Raw genomic sequence first — 8,485 nt, 5'->3', positions numbered from 1 at the left:
GTAGAACGCAGCGATTCAGCTGTTGCCCGAATCGCTGTGTTCTAAGAAGTGACATGTCACTTCCGTGCGCTTTGCCGGCAGCTCCTGCTCTGTCTATGGCAGGAGCTGCAGGCTGAGCGCACGTTCTCTACCGGCACCATGCGCCTCAGAACGGAGCTTTTCAGCTGCGCTCTGAGGCACACCTTTTAGGTGCCGTGCAGAGCGCACACAGCCCTACCCAGCTCCTCCTCGGCACTGGCGACGGTGTCTGGTCGGCGGTTGCTGGGCGGCGGGTGGGCGGGGCCAATGACAAAGAGCGCGAAGCGCTCTTTTTCAAACTTAATGGCGGCTCAAGCTGACCGGCGGGCGGGTAGTTCCCTCAGAACGCCGCTCGCCGGCGCACGTAGCTTGAGCCTCAGCAGGGAGGGAGCCGCTCATAGCAAACAGCGCCGTGAGCAGAACGCTTTCCTCCATGCTGATTTTAGGGGAGGAGGGTGGGGGTGGGAGGAGGGGGGTGGGGGGTGGGGGGAGGGGGGGGGTGAGGTTGTTAAATAATGGCGAGCACAAGCGGACCAGCGGGCGGGTAGTTCCCTTAGAACGCCGCGCTCACCGGTCACACATCGCTTGTGCCTCAGCATAGAGGGAGCCGCTCACAGCTAACAGTGCTGTGAGCTGAAACGCTTACCTCCCTGCTGATAGCTCTCTTACCGCCTCCAGGAGCGGGTCCCTGTGTCCGGCTGCCCAAACAGGTCCGGGTCCTGCAGCCGAGAGGCTGGAAGCTGGGCAGCACGGTGATATGTATCCAGGAGGCGGGGCTTAGGCCAGTCACACCACAGGAGGCGGGGGCGGCAGGTCAGTGTCTTTCTAGGGGGAGACCTCTATTTAAACATGCATAGGGGCCAGCAGTCAGGGGGCAGCATCTCAAGTTTCTGGCTGCAGTGCCCCTCATTGTGTTATAGCCCACGTGTCATGATAACACTTGTACCATCTTTTCATTTAGATTCCACCTACAATTATTTACCGATTCCAGTTCTGAAATAGGCTTTCATGATCTACTCACTAGAATTCTCAAGTGCATAAGGTACTGAGACATATACATGTTCACACCATTATAAAGAACAAAGTATAAACATTGAGGTTTTTCTCACACCCATGTTCCTGTGTTCTTTGATATGATATGTGTTCATTTCCTTCACTATATAGGATTGCAAGTTTTCCATTTGTACCTTAATGGCAATGACGCTATACAATTGAACACATATCATCCTGTTATCCATATAGGTGTGTATTTACCTGCTTGACTATTTTTGGTTGTTTGATCCAGAATGTTTCTCCAGATAGGTCATGTGGAAATTTTCTTTCCTCAGTACAAATGTTTTCACTATGGCTTTGGAAAAATTTTTTGTATGTGCATCATGGTCATTTGACCCATTGTACTCTCAAGTAGCAATATATTGTACTGTTATGTTGTACTATGTACTAATTACGTGTTTATATGGTTTTGTAACCCTTTATGATCTTAGATAACTTTATCCTTGATAAAGACCTAAAAACAAGGTCGAAACGTTGGATGAATTATCCTTTTGCACAAATAAAGAATTTTCAGCATTCCAAGAGTTCTTTTCTTACGTTATTGATCACTATAGTGTGCCAGAGCTATTTCTATTGAATTGACTCTTATTTTTTCTGAGCACCTGCTATATACACAGTGACCCAGACATATTCAAGTTTCATTCAGAAGGCAGAGGGAAGCCTTAGCAGCTGAGCCTATATCTTGGCTTGTGAGCATTAGAACAGGCCGGCGATTACAGGGTAACATGAAAAATGTCCAGCTTGCATTATGACTAGAACATGACAATATCCTTTTAAGTACTAACCTATGATGCGTTCCTAAGCAGTTGATGTTATATGTTCTACATTTCATTTTCTGCATACTTTACAAGTAGTAGAATTTGCTTTGATATAGGCAACTGGATTTTCACAATGAAAAGGCAAAGGATAACGCCCGAAAAAGACGCCATACATTATGTCAGTGCCATCACTGACAAACCTGGATTGACCATGAAATACATCAATCCCCTTAAAGGTGAGTTAAAACAAGTTTTAACTAAATTGCCTTAATATTGTCATGCATTAGAATGACTGTCTTAGGTAATGATAAATATTTTCTACAGGAAGAGGAGTGTTTGCTGAAACTGAAATCGAAAAAGGGAGTTTTGTTGCAGAATATCGAGGCGAGCTCACGTATGCACTTACGATGGTAGACAACTACTCGAGATTTATGGTTGTGGTACAAGTCAAAGATCTAATGGCCCATACTGCAGCGAAGGTCTTCCAAGCACACTTATGCAGACCTCATGGCTACTCAGAGAGAGTCCTCACAGATCAAGGCACAGCCTTTGAAGCGGAAATCTTCAAGGACTTCTGCAGCTTTTACCGATGCAGGAAGATGCGCACTACACCCTACCATGCTCAAACCAATGGTTATCAACCTGCTCAGGACTTTACCCCATATTCCAGATGTGGCCTTACAAGTGATTTATAGAGGGGTAACAATACGTTGGGATCACCGGATCTAATCTCCCTTTTTATACACCCTAAAATCTTGTTTGCTTTAGAATAAACAATAACATCATAAAGGTATAGCAGTACCGTTTCAAAGTTTCGGTGTCCCAAGCAGCATTCCATCAGCCTCTGGAAGGTTCCTGGCAAATTGCACAGCTCGAAGGGCATGCTTTTGAACTCGCAGAGACCCATCGGGGTGGCAAAGGCGGTCTTCTCCCGGTCTGCCTCAGCAACGGACACTTGCCAATAGCGACTAGTGAGATCAAGGGTAGAAAAATAATTTGCAGTTCTCAATGCAGCTAGCTATTCCTCAATACAGGGGAGTGGTGCTGTCCTTCTTCTTTAACAGGACCAACGGAGCTGCCCAGAGGCTACAACTGTCACGGATAACCCCAGCCTCCTTCATGTTGCTCAACATGTCCTTGGTACACTGGTAATGTGCAGGTAGTTTTGGCTTATATCTCTCTTTGATGGGTGGGTGTGCACTTGTGGGGATGTAGTGTTTGACCCCTTTTATTCTTCAAAAGTCTAGCGGATGTTTGCTGAAGACTTGCTCGTATTCTTGCACTAACCTGTAGACCCCCTTCTTGTGATGTGAAGGTGTGGAGTCAGTGCCTACGTGTAATTCCTTACACCACTCCTCTGGCTGACTTGGTGAGCTGTCACTGAATGGGTGGGCTGAAGCAATGGTGGATGCTGCTGTTTGGATAGCATGTGTATCTACTGAGAACAGCTTATCAATGGTGGCAAATCGGAGCAGCTTAATCTCTTGCTCTCTGCAGTTCAACACTCTCATGGGCACTCTTCCCTTCCATATTAATGAATAAAACTATGATGTAAATAGCATATAGATACCCCACAAATGCAGATAAAAGTAGGTTATGGGAAAAGGGGGAAGAGAGAAACAGGAAAATAGTGGAATAAAGTATACCTTCCAGGTGGGAGAGGAAATGGCAGCACAGCCAGTGGAGGTGAAGCAAGGGGAGCCTGCAACTAAAGAGTTGAGAGCGTTATCACATGGTGACTGAGCCTGATTGTAACGGGAGCATAGAGGTGCCGATCCTGTCTTACCTGCGTTGGTGTAGAAGTGGGTGTCCTGTGGTGGAGTCAGCTATGTGCAGTGGTGGCCGTGGGTTCTTTTATGTGCGACCGTAGTAATAGCTGCGCCCACTTCCTGTATGGGAGTGGAATGCAGTGAGGGTAATGGAACGCACGCCTGCGCATTTGTGTTTAACGTCGCGCATGTGCAGAACGGAGAAAAGGCTGCGCTCACTTCCTAATGAAAGGGAGTGAGACGCATCTGGGAAGGGAAGGGAAAAGATTAGGGTTTGGGGATGATGAAAGGGCTTTCTACGGGCAAGGATGGCAAAGGGTGGCAGTGACGGAAAGTCAGGCAGCCTGTCCTGTCCTGTCCTGTCCGTCCGTCTTTTTGTATCATGAATTGGAAAGACTGCAAGGGGGAGGGGAGGTGCTTGTGTCCAAAAGGAGGAGTTATTCAGATTCATTGCAGTGGGCGGCGGCTGCAAAAAGCACCATTCTTCTTGTTTTTGCTCTGCAAAACAGCCTTTTCAAGGGTTGGCTTGGGTGACAAAATGTCTTCTGTAGGCGTGGGTTTGTCTCCCTCTCCCTAAGATGTGTTCGGTATAGGCCAGGGTGCCACTCAAGGCCGTAACCAATTCGGGTTATAGCTTCTCGGCCTTTTGGCTAAGATCAAGTGTAGTTTCGGAGGACGCTACCTTGGTCGGTACTGGAAGGTGCCTGGGATTGCACGTCTGCCGGCCTTGAGGAAGTGTGTGCGCCTTCTGGTGACACATAGCCCTCTTGTGCCTGGACGGTTCCCAGGCAACGGGAGGCGATCACCTTTGTTATTTTGAAGTCCTACTGATAAACAGAAAAAAAAAAAAATTAAATCTGTTCTTATCAGTTTAATATCTGATACGTCCCCTCTCTGGGGACCATATATTAAATGGATTTTTAGAACAAGGAGATGGAAAAAATCTTGCTCTGTCCACTGCACGCATTGACCTGGTATTGCAGTACCTCCAGGACCGGTGCACCCCTTCTTAACCCAGTTTCCAAAAGCAGAACTCAATTCACCTGATTCAAATGAGCCCCATTAGTTAATTGAAAGAAAGCAAAAACTTTATATGCACCTCAATTTGGCCAATTCACTTTTCACACTTTCACCCTTTTTTTTATCTTTCACACCTTTTACTTGCTTTATTGATGCAAAAAGCTGTGCCAAATAGCAAACTCATCTCCACTCAACTTGACCAACTCTGCTATGTCCCGTGCAGTATCTTATTCTCAGTCTTATCTAGATCATTTGCAATTGAATAGAATAGATCCCTTTTGGCTGCTTATGACTGTGTAAAATATGTAGTTTTACTGGGCTGGGATGAGAGAATCCATTGAAGCATGGTGTAGGGATTGTGGTTCCTGTGTGCTAAGAAGAGAGGCTGGCACCAGCCAGAAAGCCCCATTGCAGCCAATAATCACTTAATAACTTTTTCAACTTGTCATCATATGGGAGGCCTTCCATTCCTTGTAGTAGTCTAGTTGCCCACCTTTGAACTGACTCTAACTTCTGAATGTCCTTATTAAAATGTGGAGCCCAAAACTGGTTCCCATATTCCAGATGTAGCCTTACAAGTGATTTATAGAGGTGTAACAATACGTTGGGATCACGGGATCTAATCTCCCTTTTTATACACCCTAAAATCTTGTCCCAAGCAGCATTCCATCAGCCTCTGGAAGGTTCCTGGCGCATTGCACAGCTCGAAGGGCATGCTTTTGAACTCGCAGAGACCCATAGGGGTGGCGAAGGCGGTCTTCTCCCGGTCTGCCTCAGCAACGGACACTTGCCAATAGTGACTAGTGAGATCAAGGGTAGAAAAATAATTTGCAGTTCTCAATGCAGCTAGCGATTCCTCAATACGGGGAGTGGTGCCGTCCTTCTTTTTTAACAGGATCAACAGAGCTGCCCAAAGGCTACAACTGTCACAAATAACCCCAGCCGCCTTCATGTTGCTCAACATGTACTTGGTACACTGGCAATGTGAAGGTGGTATTGGCTTATAGCTCTCTTTGATGGGTGGGTGTGCACCTGTGGGGATGTGGTGTTGGACCCCTTTTATTCCCCCAAAATCTAGCGGGCTTCCCACCAGTAACCCGCTCCCCAGCTTGGATGGATGCTGAGGGAGCCCCTTTTGCCCGCAGGCTCTGGCCCTGGGAACTGTAGCCTTGGCGGTGACTGTGCTTCCCTCTACGGTGTGAGCTGTTGCCTTCAATCGGGTCTTGACTGCTGGGAAACCCTGGAGGTTCCTGTCGCTAACGGATTTGACCGGTTTTACGGCGACTCCTAGCCTGGTCGGGGTCCGTAGGCCCTGCCGGATGGTGCTGGCTTCTCTTCACTCCCCGATCTGGTACCGGCGGGCCACCGCCCATCCCCGGTCCGTACGGTTCACTCCAATCAGCCTCTCCTGCAGAAGGTCACCACCGTCTGCCAACCTTGCTGAGTGCCCGGGCCACACACCCGGACACGGTCAGTCTCCTCTCCTCTTCACTTCTCTAACTCCAAAACTGATCTCTAATCTGACTCCTTTTCCCGCCTCCAGGACTGTGAACTCCTCGGTGGGTGGGATCAACCGCCTGGCCCACCCCCTGGTGTGGACATCAGCCCCTGGAGGAAGGCAACTAGGATTTGTGTTTAGCTTCGGTGTGCCTAGCCGGAGTGTAGAGTGTGTTGGTGTAGTACCTGTGACGACCTGGCTTGTCCAGGGCGCCCATGTGGGGTGTTGGCAGTGTATTTGCGCCTGCGTTCAAAGGTTTGCTGAATGGATAACTGAACGCTGCGCTGGGACAAGGACGTGCTTGATGATGGTGTTATTTCTGAGTAGGCAACTGCAGGTGCAGGACCGGAGGAGGCTTGTTCGCAGGCAGCATGGACAGGGGATTGGCTCGCATGCACAACCAGCGAAGACGTAGCAGTGACATTAGCAAGCACTGCTCCTCGACTCTGTTGTACTTCCCACAAAGTCGGGTGCTTGGCTGACATGTGCCTGATCATGCTGGTGGTGGTCAGGCTGCTAGTTTTGGTACCCCTGCTGATGCTGGCACGGCAGGTGTTGCAAATGGCCTTTTTAGAATCATCTGGATCCAACTTAAAAAACTGCCAGACTCGGGAAGACCTAACATTTGTACAGGCACCTTGTGTCGTGTTGTTGTTCCGGGGAACGGTTGCCTGACTTCTGCCTGGAGCCACCACCCTGCTTCTTACTGCCTGTTGGGATGCTACGCCTCCCTCCCCCTGTGCACTGCTGTCCTCGCTCTGCATATCCTCCTGCCAGGTTGGGTCAGTTACTGGATCATCCACCACGTCGTCTTCCTCTTCCGCACCCTGCTCCTCCTCCTGACTTCCTGACAATTGTGTCTCATCATCGTCCACCCCTTGTTGAGACACGTTGCCAACTTCGTGAGAACGTGGCTGCTCAAATATTTGGCCATCTGTACATACGATCTCCTCATGACCCACTTCAACATGAGCTGGCGAGAGGCCAGAATGTGCGAATGGAAATGTGAACAGCTCTTCCGAGTGTCCAAGTGTGGGATCATTAATGTCCGAGGACGTGTACTCAGCCTTGTGGTAGGAAGGAGGATCAGGTTCTGAAATGTGCGGTGCAGTATCACGGCTACTGACACTTGACCGTGTGGAAGACAGAGTGTTTGTGGTGGTGCCAATCTGACTGGAAGCATTATCCGCTATCCAACTAACAACCTGTTGACACTGGTCTTGGTTCAAGAGCGGTGTACTGCTGCGGTCCCCAAGAATTTGGGACAGGATGTGCGAGCGACTAGATGTGGCCCTTTGTTGTGGCAAAATTAGAGCTTGCCCACGACCTCGGCCTCTGCCTGCACCACCATCACGTCCACTTCCTTGTTCCTTGCCAACGCCCTTGCGCATTTTGCAATGCTGTGCTGACGTGTATTCACTAGACTTGGGCGTTATATCAAAGTTTGTGCAAATTGTGCACCTGTACGCTGCCACCGACAGGCACACACGTGCGGTTTTTAAATGCAAGCACGGACGCACTAAGAACCTAACAGGTTTTAGGAGCAAAAATTAATGACGAGAACTCTGACACTATCAGCCACTGCTGACTGACGTGTATTATACACTACACTTGTGCGTTATATAATAGTTTGGTAAAAACGCACACAAGTGCACCTGTACGCTGCCACCGACAGGCACACACGTGCGGTTTTTAAATGCAAGCACGGACGCACTAAGAACCTAACACAGGTTTTAGGAGCAAAAATTAATGACGAGAACTCTGACACTATCAGCCACTGCTGACTGACGTGTATTATACACTACACTTGTGCGTTATATAATAGTTTGGTAAAAACGCACACAAGTGCACCTGTACGCTGCCACCGACAGGCACACACGTGCGGTTTTTAAATGCAAGCACGGACGCACTAAGAACCTAACACAGGTTTTAGGAGCAAAAATTAATGACGAGAACTCTGACACTATCAGCCACTGCTGACTGACGTGTATTATACACTACACTTGTGCGTTATATAATAGTTTGGTAAAAACGCACACAAGTGCACCTGTACGCTGCCACCGACAGGCACACACGTGCGGTTTTTAAATGCAAGCACGGACGCACTAAGAACCTAACACAGGTTTTAGGAGCAAAAATTAATGACGAGAACTCTGACACTATCAGCCACTGCTGACTGACGTGTATTATACACTACACTTGTGCGTTATATAATAGTTTGGTAAAAACGCACACAAGTGCACCTGTACGCTGCCACCGACAGGCACACACGTGCGGTTTTTAAATGCAAGCACGGACGCACTAAGAACCTAACAGGTTTTAGGAGCGACAATTGCTGAGAAGTCTGACACTATCAGGACTGTTTTAGA

At 48.4% G+C, this 8,485-nt stretch overlaps 1 pseudogene; it reads left to right on the top strand.

Moving 5' to 3' along the window:
* Positions 1 to 4,399: 4,399 nt before the first annotated feature.
* Positions 4,400 to 4,606, top strand: LOC142288910 (U2 spliceosomal RNA; annotated as a pseudogene).
* The last annotated feature ends 3,879 nt before the right edge of the window (positions 4,607 to 8,485 follow it).

This window comes from Anomaloglossus baeobatrachus, unplaced genomic scaffold, assembly GCF_048569485.1.
Source record: "Anomaloglossus baeobatrachus isolate aAnoBae1 unplaced genomic scaffold, aAnoBae1.hap1 Scaffold_87, whole genome shotgun sequence".
Lineage (NCBI taxonomy): Eukaryota > Metazoa > Chordata > Amphibia > Anura > Aromobatidae > Anomaloglossus > Anomaloglossus baeobatrachus.
This window is presented reverse-complemented; position numbering and strand designations above follow the sequence as displayed.